At 44.1% G+C, this 20,107-nt stretch overlaps 1 pseudogene; it reads right to left on the bottom strand.

The window, feature by feature from the left end:
- LOC144502049 (dynamin-like GTPase OPA1, mitochondrial) overlaps window positions 1–19,191 on the bottom strand; it is a 56,439-nt pseudogene extending 37,248 nt beyond the window's left edge.
- Between the last annotated feature and the right edge of the window lie 916 nt (window positions 19,192–20,107).

Raw genomic sequence — 20,107 nt, 5'->3', positions numbered from 1 at the left:
CAGTGCAGAAGGCCATTCAGCCCATCGAACCTGCTCCGGCTCTCTGAATGTGCAATTCAACTAGTGCTGTTCCCAGTGCATTCCAGAACCTAATCATTCACTGTGTGAAAAGGCTTTTCCTCACCTCACCTTTCCTTCTTTTGTCAATTACTTTAAATCTGTGTCCTCTCATTCTCGATCCTTTCTTGGGTGGAACAGTGTCTCCCTATATACTTTTTCCAGTCCCTCATGATTGTCAATAGGTCTATAAAATCTTCTCTTATCCTTCTTTTCTCCAAGGAAAACAATTTCAACTTCTCAAATCTAACCTCATAATTGCAGTTCCTCATACTTGGAACCATTCTTGTGAATCTTTCCTGCATTCTCTCCAATGCCTTCATATCTTTCCTAAGGCGCAGCACCCAGAACTGTAAACAATATTTCAGCTGAGGATGAACTAGCACCTTATACAAGTTCAACATAGCCTCCTTGGCCTTGTATTCCATGCCACTATTAGTAAAGCCTAGGATACTGTACGCTATATTCACCACTCTCTCAACCTGTCCTTTCCACCTTCAATGACTAATGCATATATACACCCACAACCCCTTGCTCCTGCACCCCCTTTAGTTGTATTCTTTATCATTTATTGTTCTTCCTGCCAAAATGAATCAACTCACATTTCTCCGCTTTGAGCTTAATCTGCCAAATGTTTGCTCATTCCACCAAATTTGCCTTTTTGAAATGCTCTTGAAGTTCTACAGTTCACGACAATTCCAAGGTTCCTCCCATTTGCAAATTTTGAAATTGTGCCCTATACACCAAGGTCTAGATCATCAATAGATATCAGGAAAAGCACTGACCCCTGGTGATTTCCATAATAAAGCTTCCTCCAGCCCAAAAAACACCCATTAACCACTGCTCACTGTTTCCTGTCACTTAGCCAATTCCATGTCCATGTTGCTACTGTTCCTTTTATTTTATGAGCTCTAACTTTGCTCACAATGCTGTTGTGCAGCACTTTATCAAATGCCTTTTGGAAGTCCATGTATACCACATCAACAGCATTACCCTCATTAACCCTCCTGTTATCTCTTCAAAAAACAGATCAGGTTCACTGTGAAGCAGACCAGGAGGAGTGTGAAACAGATCAGGATTACTGTGCTCTGACGAAGGGTAATCTAGTTTCAAAATGTTAGCTCTATTCTCTCCCCACAGATGCTGTCAGACCCGCTGAGATTTTCCAGCGTTTTCTGTTTTTGGTTCAGGATCACTGTGAAGCAGACCGGGAGGAATGTGAAACAGATCAGCGTCACTGTGAAGCAGACCGGGAGGAATGTGAAACAGATCAGCATCACTGTGAAGCAGACCAAGAGAAGTGTGAAAAAGATCAGCGTCACTGTGAAGCAGACCGGGAGGAGTGTGAAACAGATCAGCATCACTGTGAAGCAGACCGGGAGGAGTGTGAAACAGATCAGGATCATTGTTACAACACAGGAGGCCATTGACAGCCGAAAGATTTCAAGGAACCAAGAGGAGAAGATTCTAGAAATCATGGGATCCATGGAAAGTTAGCCCATTGTTTAACCATCGTTCTTCTGACAACATTTGATTCTGATTTGTTTGTCCAGATCCATTCTTACCTCATTGAAGTTGTCTTTCTCCCGGGTAATTATTTTTACAATGGATTGTTATTTGTCCTTTTCCATGGACAGCCTAAACATTATATATTACAATGATTACTGTTTCCCAAATGTTCTCCTACTGTCCGGACAAATGTGAGGTAATGCATTTTGGAAGGTCTAATACAGATAGGAAATATACAGTAAATGGCAGAACCCTTAAAAGTATTGATAGGCAGAGGGATCTGGGTGTACAAGTACACAAGTCACTGAAAGTGGCAACGCAGGTGGAGAAGGTAGTCAAGAAGGCATACGGCATGCTTGCCTTCATTGGCCGGGGCATTGAGTTTAAAAATTGGCAAGTCATGTTGCAGCTTTATAGAAACTTAGTTGGGCTGCACTTGGAATATAGTGTTCAATTCTGGTCGCCACACTACCAGAAGGATGTGGAGGCTTTGGAGAGGGTACAGAAAAGATGTTGCCTGTTATGGAAGGCATTAGCTACGAGGAGACGTTGGAGAAACTTGGTTTGTTCTCACTGGAACGACGGAGGTTGAGGTGCGACCTGATAGAAGTCTATAAGCTTATGAGGGGCATAGACAGAGTGGATAGTCAGAAGCTTTTTCCCAGGGTGGAAGAGTCAATTACTAGGGGCATAGATTTAAGGTGAGAGGGTCAAGTTTTAAAGGAAATGTACGAATCATGTTTTTTACACAATGGATGGTGGGTGCCTGGAACTCTCTGCCGAAGAAGGTAGTGGAAGCAGATACGATAGTGACTTTTAAGGGGCATTTTGACAAATATATGAATAGGATGGGAATAGAGGGATACGGTCCCTGGAAGGGTAGGGGGTTTTAGTTCAGTCAGGCAGCATGGTCAGTGCAGGGTTGGAGGGCCGAAGGGCCTGTTTCTGTGCTGTAATTTTCTTTGTTCTTTGTTACTTGATCCACTTGGCCTACCTCATTCCCAACTCAGTACCAGCAGTGCCTCCTTTCCCATCGGACTGGACACAAACTGCGGTAAAAAATTCTCCTCAACAAGTCTAGGAACTCTCGCCCCTCTTTGTTCTTTACACTAACTGTATCCCCGTCTATATTCAGATAAATAAAATCCTCCATTAGAACTACTCTATGGTTCCTGAGCATCTGTAATTTCCTTGCAGATTTGTTTTCCTACACCATTCCTGCTGGTTTCACACTCCTCCCGGTCTGCTTCACAGTGATGCTGTCCTGTTTCACACTCTTCCCAGTCCAACTGAGTCAATGGGGAGTACGTTTATTGCATTCTATACTGCTCAGAATGTGATTGATAACAGCTTTAATATGTTTCACTGCAGAAATAAATCAAATGTTAGCCCAACAGAACAAAAAAGGGCTGTAATTTCAGTCTGCTCTAGGGGACCTTTTCATTACAACTGGAATTGATGGGAAATGGTTCTGACTCCTGACTTAACTGAATTTGCACCACAATTATCGTGTAAATGTAGCTTAATTGAAGATCTTTGATTTGACTCAACACAGGAGCAAATCATAATAAAACCCGGATGTGGACATTTCAATCCCTTTACACTCCAGGATCAAGGCTTCATTCTGGATTTACACTATGCAGGTGTGTGTAAATGCACCCTTATTCATCTTTTAGCTTTAAGTAACGCTTCAGAATTTGTGTTGCAGGCACATATATGGTTATAAGGTAATAACTCAGCTAAGAACTTCCATTGTTATATGTAGCAAAAATGAAGTTCAACTGTTTTATTCAGTCCTCAGAAAGCTAATCATTTCTGACAAATCAACAGGTGTAATTTTATTACTGAGTATTGCACTGAATGTGTATCTTGCGTTATCATCAGCTGCAGCCACTGTGGGTATTTTGTGCTGGCGTACATTATGTAACTGGAAGGGTAGCTTCACACAAGTGCAGCCTGTACACTGTAATGTGTATCTGTAGATAATTGGCAGCAAGTGAAAAGGTTGTAACCTAGTTTCAGGCCTCAGATGAAGCTACAGGCTAAGAAGAAACCTTGCATTATTTATAATTCTCATTTAAACTCCAAGGGAAGAATTGTTTTGTTCTGTCCTAATTACATTTCTCAAGTTATGTGCCCACAAAATAAAGCCTCTTTACTAATTACCCATCATGGAATCCAACAACATTTTTGACTTGTGTAAAATTATGATAATCATGAAATGTTACAGCAGAGAAGGAGGCCATTCGGCCCATCAAGTCGGTGCTTTTACTTTTCTTCACCTCAACCATTTAGATCATTCTTGAACTTCCCTCATCCAAAGTTTTTAAAGTTAAAGTTTATTTTATTAGTCACAAGTAAGGCTTACATTAACATGGCAATGAAACTACTGTGAAATTTCCTAAGTTGCCACACTCCAGCGCCTGTTCAGGTCAATGCACCTAACCAACACGTCTTTCAAACTGTGGGAGGAAACCAGAGCACCTGGAGGAAACCCACGCAGACACAGGGAGAAGGTGCAGACTCCGCACAGACAGTGAACCAAGCCGGGAATCGAACCCGGGTCCCTGGCGCTGTGAAGTAGCAATGCTAACCACTGTGCTACCTTGCCACTTGACGCTGCACAGTGAGCTGAAGGGTAATGTCAAGTTAAGCAGAAAAGCAACCAGCAGGATAGTACTTTCACAGAACAGAATTTCATAAAATGGAATAGAATCCCTCCAATGCAGAAGGAGGCCATTTGGCCCATTAAGACTGTCCAACAACCATCCCACCCAGGCCCTATCTCCACGTATTTACCCTGTTAATCCTCCGACACAAAGAGGCACTTTTGCATGGCCAATCAGCCTAACCTTCACATCTTTGGCGTGTGGGAGGAAACCGGAGCGCCCAAAGGAAACACACGCAGACACAGGGAGAATGTGCAAACTCCACACTGATAATCACCCAAGACTGGAATCGAACCCAGGTCCCTGGTGCTGTGAGGTAACAGTGCTAACCACTGTGCTGCCATGCCACCAAGTAAAGGAAAGTGGAAGCTATAGACCACAATATCAACCAGCAGTGATTACATTGAGGGGTTCTGATGTCTTTGAGAACTCCTTGAACTTCATTCTCTTGGTTTATAATGCAATCAGATACATTTCATTTAAAGGTCTTGTATCTGATTGCCAGTATCGATTATTGTGCAGGAAAGTGACTTCAGGATCTTTTAAAATTTTGTTTAATAAAAGCTATATATCTTACCTACACCTGGGCTGTGGTACATGATAATGGATGCTTTCTAAGCCTCTCCATTAAGTTCAAGTGACTAAATATCAAATAATATTTACCAGTTCCAATTTACCAGCTGTGCTGACCACTGTGCCACCGTGCCGCCCCATACCTTATGTATCACAGGATAGCCAGCTATCTCTTGTACTCTTTGTAGTGTTTAGCTGAAGCAAAGTCTAGATTTAAGAGTGTATACAATGTACGCTGTCACCAGGAGCAAAGACTGGAAGCAACTCTTCCACAACGAGCAAATGAATTATCTAACTGTCATCTGATACAATTAGACAGTACATTGATTATATATAGTCTATTGTCAATGCCCTCAAATGGCTTAAATAAGAAATTCGCAACTATTAAGAGTTACTGGATTGTTAAAAAGAGGCTTTGGACCGAGACCTTTATGAGAAATTTTCAACAAATTTTTCTTTGATTTTCAAACTGACCATTTCCTTTGTTTGAGGGTTTCAAGTTGATTCTGTAATTCAAGTCAAATTGGTTTTTTTTATATCTCAGAGAAAAGATACTGCAGTTACTTGGATTTTGAACATCTGATCACTCCAGATCCAACTCCAAATTTTACCAATCTCACAGCATCATTTTGAGTTCTAATTATTCTGCTCTGCTGCTGTATTGATGAAACTGGCAACATTATCACAAGCACTGTATACTGTAACAATAAACTTGGCATAGAAATCCAAACTGCTCCTTTTTCTGCCTGCTTGTGTACAATGGCTGGATTTCAAGGATTAGGCAACAAAACAGATTTTATTTAATTTTTATTGTAGGGACAGTTTTGAAAAAGAGTCATCCTGTCAGCTGCACAATCATTGTTCTGCAATATCTGGTGCTAATGGTTGCAAACAATTGAATCTACGTGGAATGGAAGCCTTTCTTAATTCATTCCCGGCATGCTAGTGTGTGATGGAACCCAGCAGGACAAATGGGTGCAGTTTGAAACCCCGTGGAACTTCTGGAAATGTTGATGCAGAATTAGACACGGTGGATTCAGAAAGAATGTTCCCAATGCTGGGGGAGTCCAGAACTAGGAGTCATAGATTCATAGAGGTTTACAGCATGGAAACAGGCCCTTCGGCCCAACTTGTCCATGCCGCCCTTTTTTTAAAAACCCCTAAGCTAATCCCAATTGCCCGCATTTGGCCCATGTCCCTCTATACCTATCGTACCCATGTAATTTTTTAAAAGACAAAATTGTACCTGCCTCTACTACTACCTCTGACAGCTTGTTCCAGACACTCACCACACTCTGCGTGAAAAAATTGCCCCTCTGGATACTTTTGTATCTCTCCCCTCTCACCTTAAACCAATGGCCTCTAGTTTTAGACTCCCCTACCTTTGGGAAAAGGTATTGACTATCTAGCTGATCTGTGCCCTTCATTATTTTATAGACCTCTATAAGATCACCCCTCAGCCTCCGACGCTCCAGAGAAAAAAGTCCCAGTCTATCTAGCCTTTCCTTATAACTCAATCCATCAAGTCCTGGTAGCATCTCAGTAAATCTTTTCTGCATTCTTTCTAGTTTAATAATATCCTTTCTATAATAGGGTGACCAGAATTGCACACAGTATTCCAAGTGTGGCCTTACCAATGTCTTGTACAACTTCAACAAGACATTCCAACTCCTGTATTCAATGTTCTGACTGATGAAACCAGCATGCCGAATGCCTTCTTCACCACTCTGTCCACCTGTGATTCCACTTTCAAGGAACTATGAACATGTACCCCTAGATCTCTTTGTTCTGTAACTCTTCCCAACGCCCTACTATTAACTGAGTAAGTCCTGCCCTGGTTCAATCTACCAAAATGTATCATCTCGCATTTGTCCAAATTAAACTCCATCTGCCATTCGTCAGCCCACTGGCCCAATTGATTAAGATACCGTTGCAATTGGAGATAACTTTCTTCACTGTCCACTATGCCACCAATCTTAGTGTCATCTGCAAACTTACTAACCATACCCCCTATATTCTCATCCAAATCATTAATATAAATGAGAAATAACAATGGACCCAGCACTGATCCCTGAGGCACACCGCTGGTCACAGGCCTCCAGTTTGAAAAGCAACCCTCTACAACCACCCTCTGACTTCTGTCAAGAAGCCAATTTTGTATCCATTTAGATACCTCACCCTGGATCCCGTGAGATTTAACCTTATGCAACAACTTACCATGCGGTACCTTGTCAAAGGCCTTGCTAAAGTCCATGTAGACAACACCAGCTACACTGTCCTCATCTACCTTCTTTGTTACCCCTTCAAAAAACTCAATCAAATTTGTGAGACATGATTTTCCACTCACAAAGCCACGCTGACTGTTCCTAATCAATCCTTGCGTCTCTAAATGCCTGTAGATCCTGTCTCTCAAAATACCTTCCAACAATTTACTCACCACAGATGTGAGGCTTACTGGCCTATAGTTCCCAGACTTTTTCCTGCAGCCCTTTTTAAACAAAGGCACAATATTTGCCACTCTCCAATCTTCAGGCACCTCACCTGTGACAATCGATGATTCAAATATCTCGGCTCGGGGACCCGCAATTTCCTCCCTCGCCTCCCACAATGTCCTGGGATACACTTCATCAGGTCCCGGGGATTTATCTACCTTGATGCGCATTAAGACTTCCTTCTCTGTAATATGTACACTCCTCAAGACATCACTATTTATTTCCTCAAATTCCCTAACATCCATGCTTTTCTCAACAGTAAATACTGATGAGGAATATTGATTTAGGATCTCGCCCATGTCTTGTGGATCCGCACATAGATGACCTTGTTGATCCTTAAGAGGCCCTACTCTCTCCCTTGTTACTCTTTTGCCCTTTATGTATTTGTAGAAGCTCTTTGGATTCTCTTTTGCCTTATCTGCCAAAATAATCTTGTGTCCCCTTTTTGCCCTCCTGATTTCTCTCTTAACTCTACTCCTACACCCCCTATACACTTCAAGGGATTCACTTGATCCCAGCTGCCTGTGCATGTCATGTTTGAGGATAAGTTTGAGAATAAGAGGTAAACCTTTTAGGACTGAGATGAGGAGAAATTTCTTCACCCAGAGAGTGGTGAATCTGTGAAATTCACTGCCACAGAAAGTAGTTGTGGCCAAAACATTGTGTCATTTCAAGAATAAATTAGATATAGCTCTTGGGGCTAAAGGGATCAAGGGACATGGGGGGAAGGCAGGATCAGGATATTGAATTTGATGATCAGCCATGGACAAAATGAATGGCGGAGCAGGCTCAAAGGGCCACATGGCCTATTCCTGCTTCTAGTTTCTGTGTTTCTATGCTCTGTCCTCTTGTGCTACCATTGATTGTCAATGGGGAGAAGCAGAAATGAGTGGCTCCTCCACCAAGCCCTCCTCCACACTCTTTTATCCTTCATGTGGGCATCACTGGGTGGTGAACGGCCTTCTTGAATTGCTGTAGTCTATCTGGTGTAAGTATGCCCACAGTGCTGTTCGGGAGAGAGTTCCAGGATTTTGACCCAGCGACAATGAAGGAACAGCACCTTCCAAGTCAGGATGGTGTGTTATTTGGAGGGAGCCTTGCAGCTGGTGGTGTTCCCATGCACTTGCTGCCCTTCTAGGTGGTCAAGGCCATGGGTTTGGAAGGCGCTGTTGAAAGAGCCTTAGTGGGTTGCTGCTGTGCATCTTGCAGATGGTACATACTGCTGCCAGTGTGCCTCATTGATGGAGGGAGTGAATGTTAAGATGGTGGATGGGATGCCAATCAAGCAGGCTGCTTAGTCCCAGGCTATTGAGCTTCTTGGGTGCTTTTGGAGCTGCACTCATTCAGGCAAGTGCAGAGTATTCCATCACACTCCTGATTTGTGCCCTGCAGGTGGTGGACAGGGTTTTGGAGAGTCAGGAAGTGAATTACTCACTGCTGGATTCCCAGCCTCTGACCGACCCTTGTTACCATGGCTAGTCCAGTTCAGTGTCTGGTCAATGGTAACCCCCAGTTGTTGATATTGGGTGTTTCAGCAATGGTAATGCCATTGAATGTCAAGGGGAGATGGTTAGATTTTCTCTTGTTGGAGATGGTCATTATCTGGTGGTGTGAATGAACGTTAGTTGTGTGGGGTGAAAGTTACTTGCATTATATTCCTTTTGAGTTGTGGATTGCCTAATGCATGATGCCATCAGTGATACTTTTAAAATGATCCAGAAGTATATACATCAGAAACTAATAGCACACAATAATATTGATTGCAGGTCACTTTACAACACATGACACAACTCAGTCACAGTGATGAGCAAGGTGCAGGATGTTGCTGCAATGGAATATTGCCAGCAGTGTTTTGGATCAATTAAAGTTCATGGAGGATCAGAGAGAGATTAGCCAGATGAACATCATGACAATTGAGTCATGAATGAGGGTTTCAGTGGCAGATAGGCTGAGCTAGAGATGGGTGATGTGAAAGAGGTAGAAATAGGTGACAAGATTATGGCGCCTTTGGGCAAAGCCAAATACAATATCTTCAGTCTTCCCACCATTTAGCTAGAGGCAGCTGAAGCTCATCCAACACTAGCACTCTGACAGTACACAGGGAGTGGAAGTGGAGAACTAAAAATAGAATGTAGTAGAATGGTCTGGCATAAAAAAGGTTAACTTTGGGACTGAGTACAATACTGCCCACACAGTGATATAAGAGAATACATGGACACGCATGTAGGGCTCAGTGTAATGTTGGACAGAGCTGTGTGTTGAAGCAAGCATGGAGACAGCTCCTAGCTTGGACCTTTACTGTACCTGTGTATATTGTTTCTAGTGGTTAATAAACACTATACCTTAACAGGCCTACTGAGCTACACCCAACTCCTTACAACAGAAGTTATCAGTATGCCTGTGGAAGTTAACTCCATGTTAGCAGATCATATCGCCAAGAATAATGAGGGAGAGGGCAAGGAGGTGACAGTACATTGGTGAAAAGGTGCAATTATTGCAGCTGGACTGGCTATGATTTGAAGAGAGTGGAACCAAGTGAAGGACGTCTAACAAAGCTAGAAAATGAGGAAGGTGACATTGTTGATTCTGTCAAAGGCTACAACGAGGACCAGGAGGAATAATGCAGTTACTGTGACAGAGGCTATCATTTGTTACTTTACAAGGGTCAGTTTCTTTTATGTTGGAAACTCAATTGAAGAGATTCAAATAGTCAGTTGTAAGTGAAATGGACATAGACCTGGGAGATCCAAACACAACCAATGACCTTGAAAAGAAGAGGGAAGTTGGAAATGGAAGCCAGGATTTTCCGGTCACACAAAGTCAACGGACCTTTACCTGGTCCACCAAATTTTCCATTCTGTCTGCATCGATTCCTGCTGTGGATGGGACTGGGTGTCAAAGGGGGAAGGCTGAGATTTTAAGTGTTTTTTTGCTTTGGGAATGAGTTGATAGCAGCAGCTTGGAAAGGGAATGGGGCAGTGCGGAAGGAAAGTAAGCTACTTCAAACAAGAAGATACCAAAGATAAAAGTTAGCGTCGTTTCCCCTGGTGGTCTTAAAGCAGGGCACTTATTAAATGGTTCCATCAACCATTCAAGCCTCAGCAAACATAAGTGCCTATTTTAGATGAACACAAAACATTGGGAGCTATATATAGGCAGCACGGCGGTACAGTGGCTAACACTGCTGCCTCACAATGCCAGGGACGCAGGCTCAATACCAGCCTCAGGTGACTATTTGTGTGGAGTTTGCACATTCTCCTTGTATCAGTCCAGCTGCTCTCAACTGTCCTCCAAGGGCAACTAGGGATGGGCAATAAATGCTGGCCAGCCAGTGATGCCCATGTCCCACAAATGAATTAAATAAAATTCTGTTATAATATCGTTTCAAGTTAGCCATAAAAGAGTTACTTGTGTTTTTGCAGATCTTCATTAACACTTTTCTCTGGAGGTCTCAGTTTCTCTCTATATTTTGTGGTTGACACTTTTCCCAGAGCTGAAGGAAATTGTCAAATACCACCTGTGCTTTCAGCTCAGTTTATAATGAGGATATCAGCATTAAGCTTTACATGGACAATAAGTTACGGAGATAGGGCCTGGGTAAGATTGTTGTCGGTGCACTCTTGATGGACCAAGTGGCCTCCTTCTGTATGATTCTATGATATCGATTGTTTTTCAATTTAGCATTACAAAAATAACTGCATGCGTTTTAATAATTTTTAATCTAGTCATGTCTCTCATTAAATTTGGCTCTTCCAAAGTAACAATTCCTTGTCTTACAGATCTTTCCATTATAGAACATAGAACATTACAGCGCAGAACAGGCCCTTCGGCCCACGATGTTGCACCGACCAGTTAAAAAAAAAAACTGTGACCCTCCAACCTAAACCAATTTCTTTTCGTCCATGAACCTATCTACGGATCTCTTAAACGCCCCCAAACTAGGCACATTTACTACTGATGCTGGCAGGGCATTCCAATCCCTCACCACCCTCTGGGTAAAGAACCTACCCCTGACATCGGTTCTATAACTACCCCCCCTCAATTTAAAGCCATGCCCCCTCGTGCTGGATTTCTCCATCAGAGGAAAAAGGCTATCACTATCCACCCTATCTAAACCTCTAATCATCTTATATGTTTCAATAAGATCCCCTCTTAGCCGCCGCCTTTCCAGCGAAAACAATCCCAAATCCCTCAGCCTCTCCTCATAGGATCTCCCCTCCATACCAGGCAACATCCTGGTAAACCTCCTCTGCACCCTCTCCAAAGCCTCCACATCCTTCCTGTAATGTGGGGACCAGAACTGCACACAGTACTCCAAGTGCGGCCGCACCAGAGTTGTGTACAGTTGCAACATAACGCTACGACTCCTAAATTCAATCCCCCTACCAATAAACGCCAAGACACCATATGCCTTCTTAACAACCTTATCTACTTGATTCCCAACTTTCAGGGATCTATGCACACATACACCTAGATCCCTCTGCTCCTCCACACTATTCAAAGTCCTCCTGTTAGCCCTATACTCAACACATCTGTTATTCCTACCAAAGTGAATTACCTCACACTTCTCCGCATTAAACTCCATCCGCCACCTCTCGGCCCAACTTTGCAACCTGTCTAAGTCTTCCTGCAAACTACGACACCCTTCCTCACTGTCTACCACACCACCGACTTTGGTGTCATCAGCAAATTTGCTAATCCACCCAACTATACCCTCATCCAGATCATTAATAAATATTACAAACAGCAGTGGCCCCAAAACAGATCCCTGAGGTACACCACTTGTAACCGCACTCCATGATGAATATTTACTATCAACCACCACCCTCTGTTTCCTATCCGCTAGCCAATTCCTGATCCAATTTCCTAGATCACCCCCAATCCCATACATCTGCATTTTCTGCAGAAGCCTACCATGGTGAACCTTATCAAACGCCTTACTAAAATCCATATATACCACGTCCACTGCCTTGCCCCCATCCACCTCCTTGGTCACTTTCTCAAAAAACTCAATAAGGTTAGTAAGGCACGACCTACCTGCCACAAAACCATGCTGACTATCACCTATCAATTCATTACTCTCCAAATAACTATAAATCCTATCCCTTATAATTTTTTCCAACATCTTGCCGACAACAGAAGTGAGACTCACCGGTCTATAATTCCCGGGGAAGTCTCTGTTCCCCTTCTTAAACAATGGGACAACATTCGCTAACCTCCAATCTTCTGGTACTATACCAGAGGCCAACGACGACCTGAAGATCAGAGCCAGAGGCTCTGCAATCACTTCTCTTGCCTCCCAGAGAATCCTTGGATAAATCCCATCCGGACCAGGGGATTTATCTATTTTCAGACCCTCCAGAATATCCTGCACATCCTCCTTATCAACTGTAATACTGTCTATTCTACTCCCTTGCAACCCAGTGTCCTCCTCAGCTATATTCATGTCCCCTTGCGTGAACACCGAAGAGAAATATTGGTTCAATGCTTCACCAATCTCCTCCGGTTCCACACATAACTTCCCTCTGCCATCTATAACTGGCCCTAAACTTGCCCTAACCAACCTTCTGTTCTTGACATACCTATAGAACGCCTTAGGATTCTCTTTAACCCTATCCGCCAAAGTCTTCTCATGTCCCCTTTTAGCCCTTCTAAGCTCGCTCTTCAACTCCCTCTTAGCCAATCTAAAGCTTTCTAGTGCACTACCCGAGTGCTCACGTCTCATCCGAACATAAGCCTCCTTTTTCTTTTTAACCAACAAAGAAACTTTTTTGGTGCACCACGGTTCCCTAGCCCTACCAATTCCTCCTTGCCTGACAGGGACATACCTATCACAGACTCGCAGTAGCTGCTCCTTGAAAAAACTCCACATGTCGGACGTTCCCAGTCCCTGTAATCTCCTAGTCCAACCTATGTTTCCTAATTCTCTCCTAATAGCCTCATAATTACCCTTCCCCCAGCTAAAACCACTGGCCCAAGGTTCATGCCTATCCCTTTCCATCACTAAGGTGAACGTAACCGAATTGTGGTCACTATCACCAAAATGCACACCAACTTCCAAGTCTCGCACCTGGTCTGGCTCATTTCCCAGCACCAGATCCAATATAGCCTCACCTCTAGTTGGCCTGTCTACATACTGAGTCAAAAAACCTTCCTGCACGCTTTGAACAAAAACTGACCCCTCTAACGAGCTAGAGCTATAACAATTCCAGTCAATATTAGTCAAGTTAAAATCCCCCATAACAATTGCCCTATTACTTTCACTCCTAAGCAGGATTGACTCCGCAATCCTTTCCTCAACCTCTCTAGAACTTTTAGGAGGTCTATAAAAGACTCCCAACAGGGTGACCTCTCCTCTCCTATTTCTAATCTCCGCCCATACTACCTCAACAGATAAGTCCTCATCAAACCTCCTCTCTGACACTGTGATACAATCTCTGACCAATAATGCTACCCCTCCCCCTCTTCTACCTCCTTCCCTACTTCGACTAAAACATTTGAACCCCGGGACCTGCAGCATCCATTCCTGCCCCTGCTCTATCCATGTCTCTGAAATAGCCACAACATCGAAGTCCCAGGTACTGATCCACGCTGCAAGTTCACCCACTTTATTGCGAATACTCCTGGCATTGAAGTATACACATTTCAAACCCTGCTCCACCCCACCTCTGCAATGCCGTGCATTGCAGTCCCCATCCATGCATCCCTCACTTTCAGCCCCACTACTCAGGATCCCTCCCCCCCCCCGAATCAGTTTAAACCTCCCTGCATGGCCTTAGCAAATTTACCCCCCAGGATATTGGTCCCCTTCTGATTAAGGTGTAGACCATCCTTCTCATAGAGGTCACACCTTCCCCAGTACGAGCCCCAATTGCTTAAGTACCTGAACCCCTCCCTCCTGCACCATCCCCTCAGCCATGAATTCAAACCTTCCCTCTCCCTATTCCTCTCTAAACTATCCCGTGGTACAGGCAAGAGTCCAGAGATAACCACTCTGTCAGTCTTGGCCTTTAGTTTCCACCCCAACTCCATAAATCCCTGCCTAATATCCCCTTCCCCTATCCTCCCTATGTCGTGTGTCCCCACATGTACAATAACTTGTGGTTTATCTCCCTCCCCCCTAAGAGTCCTGAATACCCTGTCAGACACATCCCGGACCCCAGCCCCTGGTAGGCAACACACCAACCCTGAGTCCCTACCTTTAGTTCCGACCCTCCTATCTGTCCCCTTAATTGTGGAGTCCCCAATCACAAGGCCCAGTCTTTTACAGCCCCTAACCACCTGAGCTTTCTCACTCGGCTCACCCCCAGAGATCTGCTCTCTATGCTCAGTTGATTCCTCCTCAACTGTAGCCTCCAGCACCGAAAACCTATTATGGAGGGGAACCGCCCCAGGGGATTGTCTTCCCGATTGCTTCTTACCCCTCCTCCTGGCATTGACCCAAGCCTCATTTCTAGGAGTTACTATTTCTCTATAACTCCTATCAACTTCCACCTCCGCCTCCCGAATTATGCGGAGTTCCTCTACCTCCCCCTCCAGCTCCTTTACACGCTCCTCCAGAAGCTGCAATCTAATGCACTTCTTACAACTAAAATCTCCTGAAACACTACTGGATTTCCTCACCACATACATCCCACAGGAGATGCAGCATACTGCCTGAACTGCCATCCCTGAAGCCATTACCAGCAAGAAAGAAAGAAAACAAAAAAACTTCCCACACTTATAATTAGGTTAGAGGAGGATGGAAGGGTGGGATCCTCTACCAGTGTAGAGGATCGGGTATCTCCTCTGCACCAATTTATAGGGCTAGGGGCCCGAGAGAAAAAAAAAACTACTACTGAGGGGGAACCACCCAGGTAACTGACTTTTAAAGTTAAAATAAAAACCCTTCCCAGACTCCTTTGCTGCCCACTTCTAGTTATAATGTCCATTCTCTCCTACTTCCAGATTGCAACAGCCCGGCCACTGAGACAATGTAACCTCCCATTCTGATTCACCATTTTTAATAATGGGGGGAAGATTCACCATTATAAATAGAGAAAGAGTTGCATCTATCACCTGTCTGTGTCACCAGCCATCAGGTAGCATGCTGTCTCTCACACACACACTCACTCACATTTCTGTGCCACTCTAGAAGAAATAGTATTGAAAATAGAAAGCTATTCTGGGGCTTGACCTGAACACCATCCAAGACTAATCAACCTCTAATTGATAAGAGAGACACAGAAAACATCTTCTAATTGACTTCAGGAGTCACAGTCAAAAGAAAACTGTGCCTGATCTCTGATCTCCAATTGATCTGCAAAGAGCAATCAGCATATATTTCATTTTAAGAATGAAACACTAGCAGCAGAATGGTACACTATGGCTTATTTTTTGTTCTTGAGATGTGGGTGAGTACAATATGCTGCCTCTTGATAAAGGATTCCGAGGAGTTGCTGGGGTAATAGGAATTGACATGTGAAATGCTATTTCCATGATTGCAAACCAATTGTACCATCATGGAGTGGGAGCTGCATTTGTAATTTATTTTTCACTGGATGTGGGCATCGCTGGCTATGCCAGCATTTATTGACGATATCTAATTTCCCTTGAGGAGGGGCAGCATGATGGCACAGTGGTTAGCACTGCTGCCTCATAATGCCAAGCACCCCCATTTTTGATTCCCAGCTTGGGTCACTGTCTGTGTGGAGTTTGCACATTCTCCCCGTGTCTGCGTGAGTTTCCTCTGGCTGCCCCAGTTTCCTCCCGCACTCCAAAGATGTGCAGGTTAGGTGGATTGGCCAAGCTAAATTGCCCCTTAGTGTCAGGGGTCTAGTAGGGTAAATACGTGTGGTTATGGGGATAGGGCCTGGGTGGGATAGTGGTCAGTGTAAGCTCGATGGGCCAAATGGTCTCTTTCTGCACTGTAAGGAATCTATGATTCTGAAGTGGTGATGAGCCATCACCTTGAACTTCTGCAGTCAGTACGGTCTAGGTACACCCACAGTGCTGATATTCAGGATTTTGATCCAGCAAAAGTGAAGGAACAGCGATATAGTTCCAAGTCAGGACGGTGAGGGAACTTGCAGTTGGTGGTGTTCCCAAGCATCTGCTGTCCTTGTCCTTCTAGGGCTAGAGGTTGCGGGATAGAAAGATGTTGTCAAAGGAGCCTTGGTGAGTTCCTGCAGTGTATCTTGTAGAGGGTGCACCCATGCAGCTGTTATTGTGTGCCGGTGGTAGAGGGAGTGAAATTTTAAGGTGACGGATGGGATGCCAATCGAGTGGGCAGCTTTGCCCTGAGTGGTTTGAAGGTTCTTGAGTGTTGTTGGAGTTGCACTCTCTAAGCAAGTCCAAAGATGTGCAGGTTAGGTGGATTGGCCATGCTAAACAGTCCCTTAGTGTCCCTAGATGTGTAGGTTAGGGGGATTAGTGGGATAAATGCGTGGGGTTACAGGAATGGGGTGGACCTGGGAAAGCAACTCTGTTGGAGTGTCGGTGCAGACTTGATGGGCTGAATGGCCTCTTTCTGTGCTGTAAGAATTCTATGATTCAATTGAATTGGGTTGCACTGAAGATGCAATCACATGTAATCAATTGCTATTGATGCTGCTTTTCAAACAGAAAATGGAAATCATTGACCAGGCACCACGAGGTGCAATTATAATCCACTCGCAGGGCAGGTATACCAAAGGAGTGAGTGACATTTCCGATTTATACTCAGTGTCTCCTTCACCCTTATTCGATCAGTGTGTGCTCTGACATTCTGCCGTCAAATAACTTCTGAATTCCTTCACCAACCTTTTCTCCAAATTTATACGACAATACATTGATGCTTCATGCTGACTCCACCAGATGTTAGCGTTATCTCAGCATTGGACCTTAGACTTTAATGTTGGGCTGCCTCCTATACCCATTTGTTATTAGATAATTAATGAGTCTAATAACTGCTCATGGAATCAGGCCTATGTGATTTCAATTGTTCCTGTATCCATTCAAATGTGCATTTTCACTGCTGTTGCGGAACAGGATCTATCATTTCTAATTCCACTTTTTTTAATACAATTTTTCTCTTTGCCTTTCCTAGATCTTTTTCCATCATTTTGTCTCCTTTCACTTTTCCCCTTTCAGGAACTTTGTCCTCCTAATTCTCTAGCCCAACTCTTTAAAACTTCTTCCCCACTTGCTTTCTTCCTGCCGTCTCATTGACACCCTTTTGGAAAACCCTACAGCTTCTATCTGTGCCTCTCTTCAATCCATCGAAAGGCTCGTCACGACACTCAATGCTGGCTCATTATGACAGCAATCCCAATTGTCCCATCCTACCATTTCACCAACTTTCCACCCAGTGTACCTCCTCAGGGCTAACCTTCCCAATCCCATTTTTGTCCAATTCATCCCTCTTACTGCAGACCAAGATTCTGCCCATAGAACAGCTCCCAGCACCCAGCAGCCTCCTTGGCCTTTCCCTTCAAAACATCATAGAATCATAGAATCCCTACAGTGCATAAGAAGGCTATTCAGCCCATCATAGAATCGTAGAATCCCTACAGTTGCGAAGGAAGCCATTCACCCTATCGAGTCTGCACCGACCACAATCCCACCCATGCCCTATTCACGTAACCCCGCATATTTACCCTGCTAATCCCTTGACACTAGTGTCAATTTAGCATTGTCAATCAACCTAACCCGACATCTTTAGACTGTGGGAGAAAACCGGAGCACCCGGAGGAAACCCACACGGACATGGGAAGACCCGAGGCCAGAATTGAACCTGGGTCCCTGGCGCTGTGAGGCAGCAGTACTAACCACTGTGCCACCGTCCATTCACTTCTAAACAGGCAGTTACCATCCTTAAAGTAATTGTGGACAATTGCATTGACATCATGCCCTTGAAGGGAACCTGGCTTCTATTTACCGTAATTATGCCTCCTGGCCTGGCTTCCAGCACTTGCCCCACCAAGACTGTCATGGTAGGTTATGGCTCTGGTCACCAGGTCACACCTTGGCCTGACTCTCATTCATAAATCTAACTGATTCACAAATGTCACTATCAGGTCCTGCTCTCATCAGCTAAACCTGCTCCCTGTTCCTGGATTCTCCTGGAATTTAAAGATAATCCCCAACTTCTTTTCTCAGCTGCAAACTGCTTCTTTCTACCTCTCCACCCCCCCCCCCCCCCCCCCCGCCCTTTGTCCTCCATCCTCACTTCTGACAATAAGTGAAAGAACATCATGGGCTTGTCTGTCTTCAAGATTGAGACTCGATAAGCTGCTTCAGCCACTGACATTCCTTCCAATAGCTCATCAGCTTAAACGTCCTCTAAAGATCTCCCTCTAAATTCACATCGTTGTCCATAGTTTCTCTCCTGCTTCCCTGCATGCTCTCTCTAAGCATCTTGTTTATGAGACCCACATACTGCAGCCTCAACCTATTCTCACTAAACTACTAACCACCCAGTTCCTTTGCTGCTATTCATGTTTCTCGATACTGTTAATGATTCTCTCACTCTTCAAGGTCTTGTCCCTTTTTCCTTTAAATCTGCTGCTATAACCCCTCTCCTTAAAAGACTGACCCGTGGTCCCACTGTCCTTGCAAACTACCCACCCAATCTCCAAGCTGCTTTTCCGCTCCAAAGTCCTTGAAGGCGTTGTTGTCTCCCAAATATGTGCCCATCTTACCCGTGTTTGAATAACTCCAGTCAGGTTTCCGTTTCTGCCTCAGTATTGAAACTGTCTTAATAAAGTCGCAAATGGTATCCGATGTGACTGTAACAGAGGTAAGCTATCCCTCTTAATCCTTGCGTCCTTCTTGACTTGATTGCAGCCTTTGACAGGGTTGATCCCATCATCCTCCTCCAATGCCTCTCCACTGTTGCCCAGCTGCGTGTGACTGCTCTCTCCTGGTTCCATTCTTCTTTATCTAGTTGTAGCCAGAGTGGATTCTCTTCCTACACTGTTATCTCTAGTGTCCCTCAAGGGTCAATGCATGGGCCCCTCCGATTTCTCATTTACATGCTTCCATTTGGTGACACCATTCTTAAACAGCATTACTTCTCAAATGTATGTTGATGATACTGCTGCAAATATTTAATTCATATGGTTTGGAATACAGCTTTTAGTTTTAAGAGTTAAAATTTTAACGATAGAAAGTGGTGGCATCTGGTTAAGAAACTGATAAATGAACCTAAAGTGAATGCAATTCAATCACACTTGGAGTTTATTACAATTGAAAAGTTAAAATTTATTCATTCATTACAAGTAGCTTACATTAACACTGCAATGAAGTTACTGTGAAAATCCCCTAGCCACCACACCCTGGCACTTGTTCAGGTACACTGAGGCAGAATTTAGCATGGCTAATGCACCCAACCAACACGTCTTTGGACTGTGGGAAGAAACCCGGAGGAAATCCATGCAGACACGGTGAGAAGGTGCAAACTCCACTCAGACAGTGACCCGCGCCGTGAATCGAACTTGGGTCTCTGGCGCTGTGAGGCAGCAGCGCTAACCACTGTGCCACCGTGCCGCCCCATTGCTGGGACCATGTTGACTTAAGAAGTTGACAGCTAGAAAACTATGTTCATGAAAAGGCATGTGGGTTTACTTTTAAAAATAAATAGAGACTTGTTGTTTGTAGTTAGTCCAAAAAAGGATGTTATTCATGCGGTTTCCCAGAGTAAAGGCAAGCTTTGGAATTAAACTAATTAGATTACTTTGCATTTCCGCCTAGCAACAAGTTTTGTGCGTCACGTTCCCATGGAGATGGGTGGAGCGAGGTGCTTTGTTTTGATTTTATCTCTGTGAATTCAGTTAAGGCACAGCCAGC

Source organism: Mustelus asterias, chromosome 12 (assembly GCF_964213995.1).
Source record: "Mustelus asterias chromosome 12, sMusAst1.hap1.1, whole genome shotgun sequence".
In the NCBI taxonomy this organism is placed as follows: Eukaryota; Metazoa; Chordata; class Chondrichthyes; order Carcharhiniformes; family Triakidae; genus Mustelus; species Mustelus asterias.
This window is presented reverse-complemented; position numbering and strand designations above follow the sequence as displayed.